A 15,784-nucleotide genomic window follows, 5' to 3' on the forward strand; every position below is an offset into this window, starting at 1 on the left:
ATTGCTTTTATGTGCTTTGTTCCTATATTGGCTATAACTATTTATTTTAGTGGTTATTTTTGGATTTGTATTTTATATCATTTACTCATCACATTCTGTATTGAAGTGAATAATCCTTTCACATATAACAATCCTATGATAATATACTTCTCTTTTTGTCCTCCCATTCTTTGAACTAGTCTTACCATAGACTTGCTTATACATATATATCAGACAATTATTATTTTTGCCTTAAACAATCTCTCATTAACAATCTCTCATTAAACAATTTCTCAATCTCTCTCATTGTTAATAGTTGTTTTTAGGGAAATTTTTAAGTGCACAGCAAAATCAACTAGAGAGCTGAGAGAGTCCCATATATATCCCCTGCCTCTGCACATATGTAGCCACCCCCACTATCAACATGCTTATAATCAATGAACCTACAATGACATATCATTATCACCCACAGCTTATAGTTTAGCTTAGGGCTGTACATTTTGTGGGTTTTATACATTCTATGGGTTTTAATGAATATATGGTGACAGGCATCCACATTGTAGTATCATCCAGAATAGTTCCACTGTTCTAAAAATCTTCTGTGTTCGGCTTATTCATTATTCCCTCCCATTACCATTTGACACCACTGATCTTTTTACTGTCTCCATAATTATATCTTTTTCACAATGCCATATAGCTGAAATCCTATATAGTATGCAGCCTTTTCATCTTGGCTTCTTTCACCTAGAAATGCACATTTAGGGTTTCTTCATGTCTTTTCATAGTTTGGTAGTCCACTTCTTTGTAGCAAAGAATAATATTCACTGGTCTGCTTATACCACAGTTTATATATCCATTCAATTACTGAAGGACATTCTGATGGTTTCCAAATTTTGGCAGCTATATAAAATATAAAAAATTTTGGCAGTAAATAAAACAGCTATAAACATCCATGGGCAGGTGTTTGTGTGGACATAAATTTTCAACTCATTTGGGTAAATAGCAAGAAGAGTGATTGCTAGATCATATGATAAAAGGAAGGTTTAATTTTGTAAGAAATTGCCAGATGGTCTTCCAAAGTGGTTGTATGATTTTGCATTACAATAGGAACGGATGAAAGTTCCTGATGGTCTACATCCTTGCCAGAATTTGGTGTTGTCAGTGTTCTAGATTTTAACCATTCTAATAGATGTATAGTACTATCTCATTGTTGTTTTAATTTGTAATTACCTATGATATATAATATGGATCATCTTTCCATATGGTTATTTGTCATTCTTTATCTTTGGTGAAGTGTCTGTTTAGATCTTGTCCCCATTTATTTATTTTATTTTTTAGCCTGTGGCTTGTCTTCTTATTCTCTTGGTCCAATCTCTCTTAAACAGATTAAATAATCATAAATATAGCCTTGTATATTTACCAAGGTAATGGTCAGTTCTGCTGCTTTTCATTCCTTTGTATAGATATGTATTTTTATCTTATAATTTTCTTTCTACCTTTAACCTTTCATATAGTGTATCTCTGTTGCTGTTGAATTATTTCAACACTTCTGTGCCTAAAAGGCATTAATTATGCTTTTATTTCTGAAACTATTTTAATTTTATTTAGAAATCTAGCTATTTTGTCATTGCTTTAATCATTTCAGTACTTTAAATTTGTTGTTCCACTGTCATTTGACATGCATTGTTTCTGATAAGAAATCTGCTGTTATTCTCATATTTGTTTTTTGGTTCATTGAGTTTTTGAAGCTGTGGGTTCATTTTTTTTTTTTAATTAAATTTGGAAATTTGGGGCATTATTTTTTAAAATACTTTTCTTGGTGTCTGTTTTCCTTCACAGATTCTAATTAAACTGGTTGAGGTTGTTTTAAGAATCATGATGTTCTGGAGATTTTTTGTCTTTTTCTTCTATTTCTCATTTGTAGATTTTTACTGCTTTATCTGTAATCTTCTGTAATGCACAATGTTAACTCTTGCACATTTGATTTCTTACATTGTAATTTTCATCTCTATAAGTCAAGTTTGAGTCTTCTTCCCCCACCCCCCAGTATTGTTCAGACTTCTATATAACATTCTAAATCTTCTGGGTTTGGCCATATTAAATATGGTTATAATAACTAATTTTTTTTATATTCTTATCTACTAGTATGTTATCTGTGTCATTTCTGAGTTGGTTTTGATGGACTGCTGTTTTTATAAATTATGAAAAATAGTTGTTAGCTTCTTTGCATACCTAATAATTTTTAATTAGATTTTACTCATTATGTGCTAGGTATTTTTTCATTCCTATAAATGCTCTTGGTTTATGGTATCAAAATGTGATTCAGTCGGGCACCTGGGTGGCTCAGTTGGTTAAGTAGCTGGCTTTGGCTTAGGTCATGATCTCACAGTTTGTGAGTTCGAGCCCTGTGTTGAACTCTGTGCTGACAGCTCAGAGCCTAGAGCCTGCTGCGAATTCTGTGTCTCCTCTCTCTTCCCCTCTCCTGCTCACATTCTCTCTGTCTGTCTGTCTGTCTGTCTCTCTCTCTCTCTCAAATAAACAAACAACCATTAAAAACAATTTAAAAATAAAAAAAAAGAGGTGATTCAGTTAACTTGCTAGTAAATTGATCCTTTCAGGTCTTGCTTTTTCATGTTTGTTATGTGGGACCAGAGAGTGTTTCTGTAATGTTAACTTTATCCCACTACTGAGGTAAAGCTTTTCTGAGTGTTCCATGTGATACGCTGTGAATTATGAGGTTTCTCACTCTTGGTGGTAGGAAAAGGAACTATTCTCAACCACGTTTGAGCCATAGGGATTATTTCCTATCATCCTTTTAATGGTACTATTCCCAGTCACAGTTCATGTTCTCACATCCATTCACTGATCAGCATTCAGCCGAAGAATTTAGGGGGATCCTCTGCAGATGTTGAGTTTCTCCTCTGTGTGCAGCTCTCCTACTCTGTCCTGCAAATTTTAGCTGTCATTCCTAATAAGAATTTTAGCTTTATCTCACCTCAAGGAGACAGACGTCTGGGAACATCATAGTTCCCAGATATGTCATGGCCTGGAAATTATCCCTTGGCAATAAATTGAGAAATGCAAGAGATCATTTAATTTGTTTCTCATCTCTCAGAAATAATTGTCTTTTCTTGCCTGATTTCCAGTTTCTTTAAAATTGTTTTCCTTATATTTTGTCTTTTTGTCCTTCTTTGTCTCTGGTGGAAAGGTGAATTTTGACCTGTGACTCCATCTGGTTTGGAAATAAAATGTCTCTTTAATTGTAAACCTAGGTCATGTTGTGTTTCTAACATTACATGTTAATTGTTTTGATTTGGGTTTTGTTGAGTTTGAATATTGATATAAATAAAAAATATTGAAATTCTAAAAATGCAACATCTGAACATACTTTACTTTTAATTTCAATCATCTGGTCTTTTTTAAATGAGTATTTATATGTGCATTAAAACAATTATTAAACTTTTTTTAAGTTTATTTATTTATCTTGAGAGAGAGAGAGAGAGAGAGAGAGAGAGAGCATGCACAAGCAGGAGAGGGGCAGAGAGATAGGGAGAAAGAGAATCCCAAGCAGGCTCCATGCTGTTAGGGCAGAACCCAGCATGGAGCTTGATCTCACAAACAGCAAGGTCATGACCTGAGCTGACACTAAGAGTCAGATGCTTACCAACTGAGCCACCCAAATGCCCCTAAAGCAATTAATGAAAGCAAGAAACCCAAGCACCTATTGTTTTTTTCTCTTTTTATATAAAGCATTTTGAAAAAATAATTTCCCAGTAGGATCATGAAATGCTAGAGGTTTTACCAAAGGATAAAGAAACTCCATTTTTCTTTAGATTGGACACTTCTGATGAATTACTCTCTTAAGACAATGTAATGATTTTTGAGACTCTTCCCAGGACGTTTCAGGCTCTGTAATACTAAAATTTGCCTTCATTGCAAATTTTTAAAATCCCACATTTAATTTTCTTTGCAATAACAGCTGTAATATTTTTTTAAAGTTTATTTATTCAGAAAAAGAGAGGGCGGAAGGGTAGAGAGAGAGGGAGAGAAAAAATCCCATGTGGCTTGATCTCACAAATTGTGAGATCATGACCTGAGCCATGATCAAGAAGCCAGTGTTTAACCAGCTGAGCCACCCAGGCACACTGTAATATATTTCTAAGTTTTGTCTGAGTTTATACGAAACAAATAATTCCAACATTCTATATTAAATAATAATATTCAAATTATTATTGGAGTTGAATATACAGTAAAGATAGAGGAGAATTCAGCAATCAGAAAGTCAATATCCAGAAATTCCTCCCAATTATTGAAATATCAAAAACAAACCAAAATGCTCTTAACATTTAATAGATATTAGATTAATTAAAATAATAATTAACTCTTAAGAGTATTTTGTGGGGGCGCCTGGGTGGCTCAGTCGGTTAAGCGTCCGACTTCAGCTCAGGTCACATCTCGCGGTCCATGAGTTCGAGCCCCACGTTGGGCTCTGGGCTGATGGCTCAGAGCCTGGAGCCTGGTTCCGATTCTGTGTCTGCCTCTCTCTCTGCCCCTCCCCCGTTCATGCTCTGTCTCTCTCTGTCTCAAAAATAAATAAACGTTAAAAAAAAAAATTAAAAAAAAAAAGAGTATTTTGTGATTGCCAAGCAGCTCTACTTCCAAGGAAGTCAGCTTCACTGATCCATTGTTTCCCCTTCCTTCCTTCCCTCTTTCTTACTTTCTTTCCTTCCTTCCTTCCTTCCTTCCTTCTTTCCTTCCTTTTACTTTCTCTTTCTTTCATGATATTAGGAGGATGTTGGGACAGTGGTGCTGAGTTATAATGATAAGTGATGATGGTAAAGCCATACCTAGTAGATTTTCATTCTAACACAAATATAAGTGGAAAAGATTGACTTTAGATGCTTCCCTATACTTTTCCTTTTTTTTTAATTGATAGTGCAAGGAATAGTTTTAGATTCTTGTAGGTGTATGTCTCACAAATACATACACAGTGTAAAAAATTCAAAGCAATTATTCATATAACTGAGGCCTTAAAATTCCCAGTACATCTGATATTTCAAGATAATGAAAAACAGTTCAAAAAAATTGTTTTTGTTTTACATGCTTAATCTGCACATTACTCTTTCTATGCAAATATATCCTGATTATTTCTTGGGGTCCTCTCTCACTCCAGTCAGGTTTCAGTTTTTTAATTGATTTGACTGGTTATCTTACAACTGTATTTACACATTTACACCCAAGCAATTATCAGGTTCTAAAATAAACTTTAACAAATGACAGATATTACAACTTCTCCCTCTTGAATCGTGCCTGAGCTGAAAACAGACTGGTGGATTTATCCAGCCCTAAAATTGGTACGCACATGTGTGTGTGAGCACATTTATATAGTCTCCAGTTTTTTTTTTTTTCAAGTTTTCATCCACCAAGCAGCTTTGTGAAACAGATGCTATTTATTATGTCTTTGTCTTCCCCTATGTTGATATTAATTTTAGAAGTCATTGGGAAACACTAACTCTAAAAGCTAAAAGCCCTTGTCAAATTGAATGTGATCAGGAAGGCATCAGAATATTACAAGAGTCTGTTAGAAATACGTATGCTTATTGGTTCTTGCATAGTCTTCTTTCTGCCAAGATCTATATTTATACATGTTCCCTGTTTGCTTCCTTAGAAATCTATAAATTCTATCTATATCCGTCTGTCTGACAAATGTATTACCTTATATACCAAAGGAGAATTTTATCAGGAGAATTTTAATGGCCTGTAGGTATTGAACACAGCTGGTGACAAACCATTTCTTCTGTTATTGACCACAGCTTTAAAACAGCTTTCAAAACAGCATTCATGGAAGTCGGAAAACTTGGGTACAATGTGTATCATTCATTGAAATAAGGTACTGTTTGTAGAACAAAAATGCAGATGTTCTTGGCTTTATTATTGAATTTAGATGATGTTATTATATCTGCCCCTCTGAAGAAATCTTTAAGTTTAAACATTGAAAAAAGATGTTAAAAAATTATGCCACTCAGGGGGGCTGGAAGAGTTTAACTGATTCTGATTTCTACTTTTCAAATTCGAAGTACCACTGTAATCTCATAGTTTTTCCAAACTTTTCCCTTTACTAGATGTTTAGCACTTTTTAATGTATTATATAATCTACACACACACAAAAAATGCCTGTGAGGTAAATAATCTTAGAGTTGTTTTAGTAATGAGAAAACTAAATTTGGGTAGAATTGACCAAATGTTTACAGTTGACATTTCAACTAAGGCTTTTCTATTAAAAAAGTTATTTCTTATTAATTACACAATATGCTCTCAGTTAAGTAGCAGAGGGTGATGATATTATGAGTACTTTAAGTTGGTAGAATGTAGGGACAGAAAGAAACGACAAAAGCCCAGGGAGTCATATATTCCCTGGCACATATTCAGCATTAAAAAAAAAATCATGGATGAATAAATTAAATATCCAGATATATCAAGAAACATAAAAGATGCGTTTCTTCACAAAATTTTTCTATTTTCTTTCTCCCCTTGCCTTTCTTGCTCTATAGCATTTAACAGTGTATCATTTTAAGAAAATAAAACTAATGTAAAAGTTCGTAATAATGATGATTGAGCACCTTATTCACAGTGTCATGAACCCATTTTATTTGAGTCATTGTCAGACCACTGTGTTTGACAAATTGCCGTGCATTTTCAGAATCAACAACTAAGAGATTTTGGATTTTATTTTATGAGAAGAAGTGTCATTTAGATATCCACCATCAATTGCAACTTTGCACTGAGATTTTAGTAAAATAATTTGCTTTTACTTTCTATTGTAATTTTTAGAGTGCCTTAATTGAAATCTCATCATTACTTTCTTGAAATTTGGTCTAGATTAGACCATAAAGGACACTAACTACATTACTAAAAAGTACTACTTTATTTCAAAAGTGCAACTGTATTTCAGATGGTTAGTTTTGTGTCTTGAATATGATGATCAGATATTATCTCTTATAAGAAAAGGAAAAAAAAAAGGATTTCTTTTGAATCTTACAGCTCTATGAGTCTTTTCTCTTTAAATCAAACTCATACCTTAAGAACAATGACATCTTTCAAGTAATGGAATATTTATTAAACTTATTTGCTCAGGCATGTCTTATTCAACAGTTTTCAACCTTACAACTATATTTTCATTTATTCACTCATTTTTAAAAATATTACTGAATACCTACTATATCCCAGTCTGGTGCTAGATTCTCTGGATACAGTGGTGAAACAAAGCAGATACAGTATTGTCAATGTGTTGTAGTGGGTTGGCCTGGGAGATCTTAATTAAATACTGGTAGAAATGTATTATGATAAGGTATGTCAGGTGGTTGAAGAAAAAAGACATAGTATCAAGAGGCCTGATCTGGTCTGGTGTGGGATGAGAAAGTTGGTCAGGAAAAGTCTTCCCTGACTTTTTTTTAAGGGATTTAACTTAATTTTTCTTAAGGGATATGTAAAAATTAGTTAGACAAAAAAGATAAGCAGTAACTCAGAATAAGAAACTGTACAATCAAAAGCTTGTGAGGTGAAAATGAGCTTTGCTGCCTTGGAAGGAAAGACAGGGTGACATGGGGTAGCCAAGAAAGGTAGAGGCCAGATTACCTAGGGTTTGAGGCCATTCTAGGTTTTAGAGCCTCTACCCCAGGAGCATTGGAAATCCGTTGAAGGATTATATCTAACTGACATTGAATAAATATTTAGACTTCTTTTTCTGGTAAGGTGAATCACCCCACAAGCTAGAAGAAATATCCCCTTTGGCTGTAACTTTTAAATATTGAACATGGCAGAGTATATATCCCAAGTCAGAGTAAATGCTATCCTTTTATAAATGAATAATGACTTAGGACAAAAAAAAAAAAAAGATTACGTTTACTGTTTGCTAACATGTGAATGATTTGGAAAATCTTACTACAGAATTTCTCTGTGAGGGCTATAGAACATGAGCTTCCTAAAACCGCATTCTACTGCAGATAATTAATTGGCCCTGCGCCCCAGTACGTAACTCTCAGTAAAGTTCTAATGGAGTAGATTAGATCCTGAAAGGGTAAATGTTGAGAGCGTGCCATCCTCAGACGTTTGGGCTTATCCTTGCTGTTTCCTGACAAGTTATTTTCTGTTTATCTGAAATTTCCTTAAATAATGTGTTCCTAATTCTTTCCCTCTTAAACTTTCCTAAATTTAATCACTGGTTATTTTTTCTATGTTTTGATATGATTTTGACTTCTCATTTCACTGCTTTTCTCATTTCTAATTTATTTTTATTTTATCAAAGTAGTACATGCAAATGTAACATTAAATAAAAGCTAAAATGCCATTCAGCCCCCAAAGATTGTATTGGAAAAAAAAACCATTATTCTCTTCTTTCGGCCTTCCTATCCCATGTTTTTGTTCCCCAGATACAAAATCTTTTAATTCTTTAACGGGGTTTGTGTGTGTGTGTGTGTGTGAAAAATAAACTGTCAGATTTCTAAGTAATAGGTATATGATATGTACATATTCAATATTTAGTAATTATCAGCTTCCTCTTTTTATGGAAAAATATTTTGTCACACATTCCTGATTTCTTCCTATAGTATACCACTTACATATTTATAATTTTTTACTATAGTAAATCGTTGTCTCATTTTTGCATCTCTACTTACACACTTTCCTTTCCTTCTCTTTAGCTTCCCAACTCACTCCATTTACATTTCAAGTTTTCAATTTTGTGAGCATTTCTGACTGGTTTCAGGGCAAATGGTTTTATTTTTTTCTTCTGTGGAATCTTCTACCTGCAGATGCTGTGACTGACTGCTGTGACTGCTGTGGCCCATACACACTCACACTCACACACACACACACACACACACACACACGTTGGAAACCAACATTCATCTCCATTCCCTTTGAATATTCTTCTCTGCTAACAGAGGCTGGAAGCTGGCTGGAGGCTGCATGTTCCAGAGTTTTGTAGTAGCCATATTCTAATTTAGATTCCACCAGTAAGAGCCCCATGTCCAAGTTTTGGAAGAGAAGCAAGAGTCTTCATGGCAGATACCTGAGTTTTGCATATGAAAGATATGAAGGCCAGCCAGTGGTTTCCTGGCATTCTGTTGCAATCACACACTTCAGTGCTAAAGGCAGTTGATTACTGATTTTCCCTAATTGTTGCAGTTCTCTGATTCCCTTAAAGCTAGTAAAGGATTTCCTGACCTTCACTTCCCCAGAGTTTCAAACATTTTGAACCCCTCAGGGGCACCGTGGTGGCTCAGTTTGCTGGCATCAGACTTCGGCTCAGGTCATGATCTCGTGGTTCATGAGTTCAAACTCCACCTTGAGCTCCCAGCTGTTAGTGCAGACCCTGCTTCAGAGCCTCTATTCCCCTTTCTCTCTGCTCCTCCCCTGCTCATGCTCTCTCTCTCTCAAAAAATAAATAAACCTTGAAAAAAAATTATTCATTTTAGCCATGATTTATTTATTCAACTGATTTATTTAACCCAATTTATTCAGTTAACTAACTGAATACCAGCTCTGTGCCAACTAAAAGAGCGTGAAAAAAAATTATAAAGCCTTCCAGTGCTGAATGCATTAATTAAGCCTCACATAGAATAAATAGTTAATTTAGTAGTTCAAGTAACAGTTTCAGCATGTGCCAAAGGAATTTGTGGGAAAAAGGGAAATCAGTGTGCTGAGTACACAGCTGCAGGGGAAACTGCTAAGGGCAGGTGGGACTCAAGCTAGGCCCTTGATAAAAGTACTTTGGGGATAGTTGGAGAGAAGGAAGGGCATGCACTATGGAAAAAAATATATGAGACCAGAGACTTGGAACTAGAAATAATTGTAGCAAGTCAGAAGCAGTAAGAGTGAAATGGAATGAAAAGTAAATGATAAGTCAGTTAGATAGACCTACAGATGCACAAGATTTCTGATGGCCTCAGAAACCAGGCCAAAAATGTATTTATAAGAAATGAAAGTTGAGGATTATCATTCAGAGTAGATGGCATGATAAGAACATATCTTGAGAAAACTGGGTTAGCCTCTCAGCTGGCATTGATGTCAGCTACACCACAGTTTTTGGTTTGATTTAAAATGGGTTAAACTCTAAGGTCAAAAGGGAGGCATACCCATCCAGGGTGGGCCATGCACCCAGAACTCCAGGGATGCTATTACATAGAACAAATGTGTAGTGGGAAGGTGGGCAAAAAGAACAAAAACAGAGACATTTGCTCTAGTCTAAGTGTACAATGTGTTTCGAAGAAATCTGTGGGACTTCAGGACCTGTTGTCTGAGAGTTATTGTAATGTTGGTTCTTTTTTAAATGTTTTTTCTTAAGTTTATTTATTTATTTTTGAGAGCGAGAGAGAGCGAGAGCGAGAGCGAGAGAGAGAGAGAGAGAGAGAAGGAGGGGCAAAGAGAGAGGAAGACAGAGAATCCCATGCAGGCTCCACAACATCAGCATAGAACCATGAGATCATAACCTGAGCAGAAATCAAGAGTTGATGGTCACTTAACTGACTGAGCCACCCAGGTGCCCCTGTAACATTGGTTCTTTACTTCTGTAATGGCTGTCCTACCAGTTTCTGTGATGTCCTTTCAGCATGAATAGCTCTGCACTCTCTAATGGACTATTCCTTCTGTCCTTCATGACTCCCAGCCAGTGTCCGTGAGCTCTATCATCATCTATACCATCTTTACTGGCACAAAAGATAGGATACACAGAGGATCTCAATCACAACTGCTATTAGGTACTCAGGGATAAAACTCAAATGGGAAAAGGGACATAGCAAAGATGTAGCAAGTAGTCTGAGTCCAGAAGAATGAAAGAAACAGGCAGGTTACAGCTACAGTTTGTTGAAGGATGAGGTCCTGCCTTTAGATTTACACACGTTGACTTGGAGATTTTAGATGATAGCAGAATTTGTAATTGTGGTGATTTACGTTTGTCCTGAAAGTTGGAAGAAAGAATAGAAGGAAAATACTGTGATAGGCAGATGAACAGAGAATATTCCAGAATGGTGATTATCAACCCTATTCTTCCCAATGCTCGCTTCTTTATACAAACTCTTTTGTAATGTGTATTTACTAACCATAAAGTGAAATTCACAGATTGTATAACCCACTTTCTCAGGAGCAAACAGGGGAGAGGAGCAGAAGGAGAGAGAGAGAGAAAGAAAGAGAATCCCAAGCAGGCCCCATGCTCAGCACAGAGCCCAACATGGGGTCGATCCCATGAGCCATGAGATCACGACCTGATCTGAAATCAAAAGTTGGACACTCAACGGACTGAGCCACCCAGGTGTCCTAAAAGAATTAATTCCTACATTCCAGAATCAAGAAAAATAAATGTATTTTAGTGTACAATGATGTTTTAGAATCAGAAATAACAGTGTATAGACTCCCCATTCACAGTACATGTGTAAGTATGTATATGCATGTATATATGCATTAGGTAAGTATGTACACATGTATACAGATTTATGTGTATATGTGTGCACATATATGATGTCAAGGACACACTGTAAGGAAATTAGATCACGGTGCCAATGCTACCACTGACTCCTAATCCAATACTTCTTCAACCATACAAAGAATTCCAAGGAGCTGTTTGGTCATACCTATTGGGAGACACAGGATATGCCATGTGGGTCTTTTCATTAGAGTGGATGTGTATCAATAATGTTATTATTTATCTCTTTAACCAGATATCTTTCATCCAACATTACAAAGTTAAATATTCAGACCCTATAGAGGAAGAGCTGCCCTCTGTCATTCTCACACGGACAAAGAAACTCCAATTCAGTATGCATGTAATTTACAAAAGAGGCATACTATGTCTATAATTTATCTTGATTTCAGTTATGAGACAGATTTTAGTTGTCTATTTTTTCCCTTCTTTTACCCTCCCACTTTTGCTTAACTTCCCTATCATTGATAGCTTTTGACATATTTTAATGGATGTTTTTATAGTAATAGGGAAAGCTGGGATATTCATATCAGACCCACTATTTGCCATTCTGGGGTGATTCAGCAATATGTCACAACAGTGTAGGGAGAAATAAAAGCACAGCCTATGCAATCTGGTAGCTCCAAACATCAAGTCCCCTTCCCAACTCACTATCCAGAAAGAACCTAAAGCTTTTGCTTAGAATTTTTTTTTTTCATTCAGGCAGTGTACCCTCATTGATTTTGTAATGTGTAATTTAAAAGGGCAGTCAGGCTAGTACATAATCTTGTGTCCAGTAAAGACAGGGCTATTTACATGGCCAAGCACCAGATGAAATGTAAAAGTTCCAATTGACTAACAAGTACATAATTCAAGCCAAATCACATCAGGGGAGCCTGTGTGGACTCCAGCACAAAAGCCTCCCAAGGGACTGTGGCACAGATCGCTTTGCATTGAAATCAAACCGGTACAAATTGTGGCGTTCTCAGGGTTTGAGTTTTTACTAAGAACTCATTCTCTATTGGAATTTATTCCTTCCTCCTAACCAGAGACAAAGAGGAACTCTCCTTGTGTTTTAGGGAGTTGTAACTGTCATTTCTCCAGATTTTAAGGTGGCCATAATAAAGTCTTTCTCATAGGGTTATTGTGAGCATTAGTGAAACAGGTATACAAAGTGCTTAGCATTGCTGCCTGACAAACCACAACAGTTAATAGACGGTTGTCATTCTTTTTCTTCTCCTTTATTCATTCATTCAACAGGTAATGATTGTTTGGATGTTGAGTGCCAGGCAAACAACATCAACTGCGGAAGACAAAATCCATGCTCCATAGGTGGGAAGGGGGTGGGGTCCATAAACAAAATAAGTAAGTAAAAATATATGCAATAATTCAGGTGGTGAACATGTTATGACAATAAAATGTAGAACAAAATAGAAGAATCAGAGTGCTGGGTGCTAGTGGAAGAAATGTATTGCTGTATTTACAAGTGGGTAGAGAAGCCCTCTCCCTGATGGTGACAGCTAATCACACTTGAAGAATGGGGTAGGGAGTAGTTCTACAGATGTCTGGGGAAGAAGGGCCCAGCCAAGTAGGGAAGAAGATGCAAACCCCAGAAGAACAGTTCGGGTCAGAGTCACATTAAGTCAGATGGAGGAAGGGGGAAAAGGAAAAAGGAAAGAAAAGATATTTTTAAAGGAGAATGTTTAATTCATCTGTAGCTACGACATACTGGGTACTTATTACATTTACTCACCTACAGTTGTTCAATACATATTTACTGAGTGAAATTATACATAGTTATAATTTATTGAGCCCTTAATATGCTAGGTAGAATTCTAAACATATTTTACATAATAAGACATATAAATCTGAAAACAAACTATAGTTTGGTGAGCAACAACCTATCATCATTAAAATAAGATACGTTGTCAAATGCATAGATTGATAATATTTATTTAACAGCCAGTAGTTTAAATATGTATTTATTTATATGAATGTCAAGTGCTTTTGTCTATTTTTGATGGTCTCTAAAGTCATAGAATTGCAGAAAATATGATTTCCTTCATATACTTGTAAAAGACTCTCCTGGCATCCTATGTTCATCAGCCTAAATAAGGGCATCCTTTGTTCAGTTAATGGGTTGAATTAGAGTTCCTAAGCAAGAATGGAATAATATTCCACAAATCTAAAATGAAATAATCTATTTTTATCTAAGCACTTTGCCCTTCAGCTTTCATAATCTGTAAAAGAAAAAGAAAATAGTCACACTTTATAGTCCCTACCATCACCACTGTAGCATTGTTTCAAACTCTTCCTTCTCCTTAACTCCCAGGTGAGTCCTGACATCCTGGACCAAAGCTTTGGTCCTTCTAGCTGTCCTTCACACTATCTTCCTGAGCTGGCCTTTTCTCACCAGCCCTGTAGCCATTAGCGACATCCAAGATTGCTTCCATGTTTACCTTGTTAATTATCATACTTAATAATTTTTAAAGGCATACTAGCTCTAATTTATAAATAACCTATTCAATAAAATTAACAGCTTCCAATTCTCTATGGAATGGTATCTAAACTCTTTACTGATTGTTCTGCCAGCAACTCATGATAATTTTGTGTCCGGCATTGTTTTAGGTTCAGCAGGAGTTGCAAAGATAAAGGATTTTATACAAGGTATGCCATGTAGAGCTTTGATTCTTAAACTCATAATTAACAGCCGGATGAAAATTGGATGGACATAATGAGAGACTCAGCAGGAGTTAGGACGCTGTTGTAAAAGTTCTGTTATCAAGTGAGCTTTTTTAAATATAATAACCACATAATTATTAAGCACCTTTTACATGGCTCACTGTTTACATGCTGCAACTCTAATAGGTTCCAAATGACACATTTGCTGCGGTTGCCTTGAAATATGCATTTTTGCTCACCACGTCACTTGTCATGATACTGTGCCTTATGCCTTCAGTAAATAGATCATTTGGGTCCTGTCACTAATTAAGTTCATAATCTTGAGCAAATACTTTATACCCTTGAACTTTTGTTGGATTAGATCTATAAACTATCAGGTAGTCCTGTAACTCTATGATCACCCCAGTGAGGATAATCAGAAATTTCCCCCAAAGAGTGTGTTCTGAATGTGTTCTCTCAAGGATTGTTTCTAAGGCCAAACATTAAGTATCTATCAATAGAAAATTGGCTAAATAAATTATGGCATATTATGATGATGGAAGAAACATGCTATTTTTACAGGCTATACAGTATCTATTAACCGCCATTCATTATTGAAAGCAAAAATGGTTTATAAATCATGTATAGCATAGCATGACCTCATTTATCAGGGAAAATATTAACCGTAGTGTAAATTTAGGTAATCTCTGGAAGGAAGAGTTCCAGACAAATTCTATTTTCCTCTTTATATTTTCTTCATTGTTCGATTATTTTTGCAATGTTCCTGAATCATTTTTGGATTCAGATAAAAGAGCCATATAAACGTTAGGAAAAGTAAAATAGACTACACTAGATTATCAAAATAAACATAAAATATAACCCCATGATTATGTAAATAAATGTGCCATACCCTCTAGGTATTTCAGAGCTTCCTCAACTTATTTATACTCAGAACAAAAATCCCATTTCATTCAAATATTAGAACATCCTAATGGTAGAAGGGAGAATGGGTAATGCGAATGTTTAAGTCTGCTATCACGATTATAGCTTTCTTGTCTGAATTTTTAAAACATCGCAGATATTTTCTGAGGCAATGAAATAAGTCCATGAGGAAAAATCTGGTTCTCAATATACTGATCTCTCACTTTTTATTTATTGGTCATAACAGGCAATTAGCCCATTAAAGGAGATTTCTGTTTGGTCTCTCATGTGGAAATGGGAACTGCTTTTTCTTTCTTTCCTCTACCTTATTAAGTAAAAACTGCAGAAGACTCGGAATCGTTGCACCTGAATCCAGTTGGCAGCACCCAATTCAGTTTCAAAGTTGAAAGGTTTAGCTGTTCAGTCCCCGCTGCTTGAAGATTCTGTATTCCCAATTTAGAGTGTCAAAAAGCTATAGCTAATTACTCTCATAGCAGCGATAATCACACCAATTATGATTCTTAAAAGAACCGGGAGACAAGAGTACAGATAAGACCCACAAAGACAAGGTAGGAGAAAAAAAAAAAAAAAAGACTGATTTCAAATGTTATAAACCTGAACCTGCATAGACTTTTCCTTTTGGAAAGAATAGCAATTAAAAAAGAATGAAAGAATCAATTTGTGCCCATTGAATCCATCAGATATATGTGATCTATCAGTTGTGTCTTCATACCCTATTTCCTGTTTCTCCTGAGGACCACTGCCAGC

This window comes from Prionailurus viverrinus, chromosome B4, assembly GCF_022837055.1.
Source record: "Prionailurus viverrinus isolate Anna chromosome B4, UM_Priviv_1.0, whole genome shotgun sequence".
Lineage (NCBI taxonomy): Eukaryota > Metazoa > Chordata > Mammalia > Carnivora > Felidae > Prionailurus > Prionailurus viverrinus.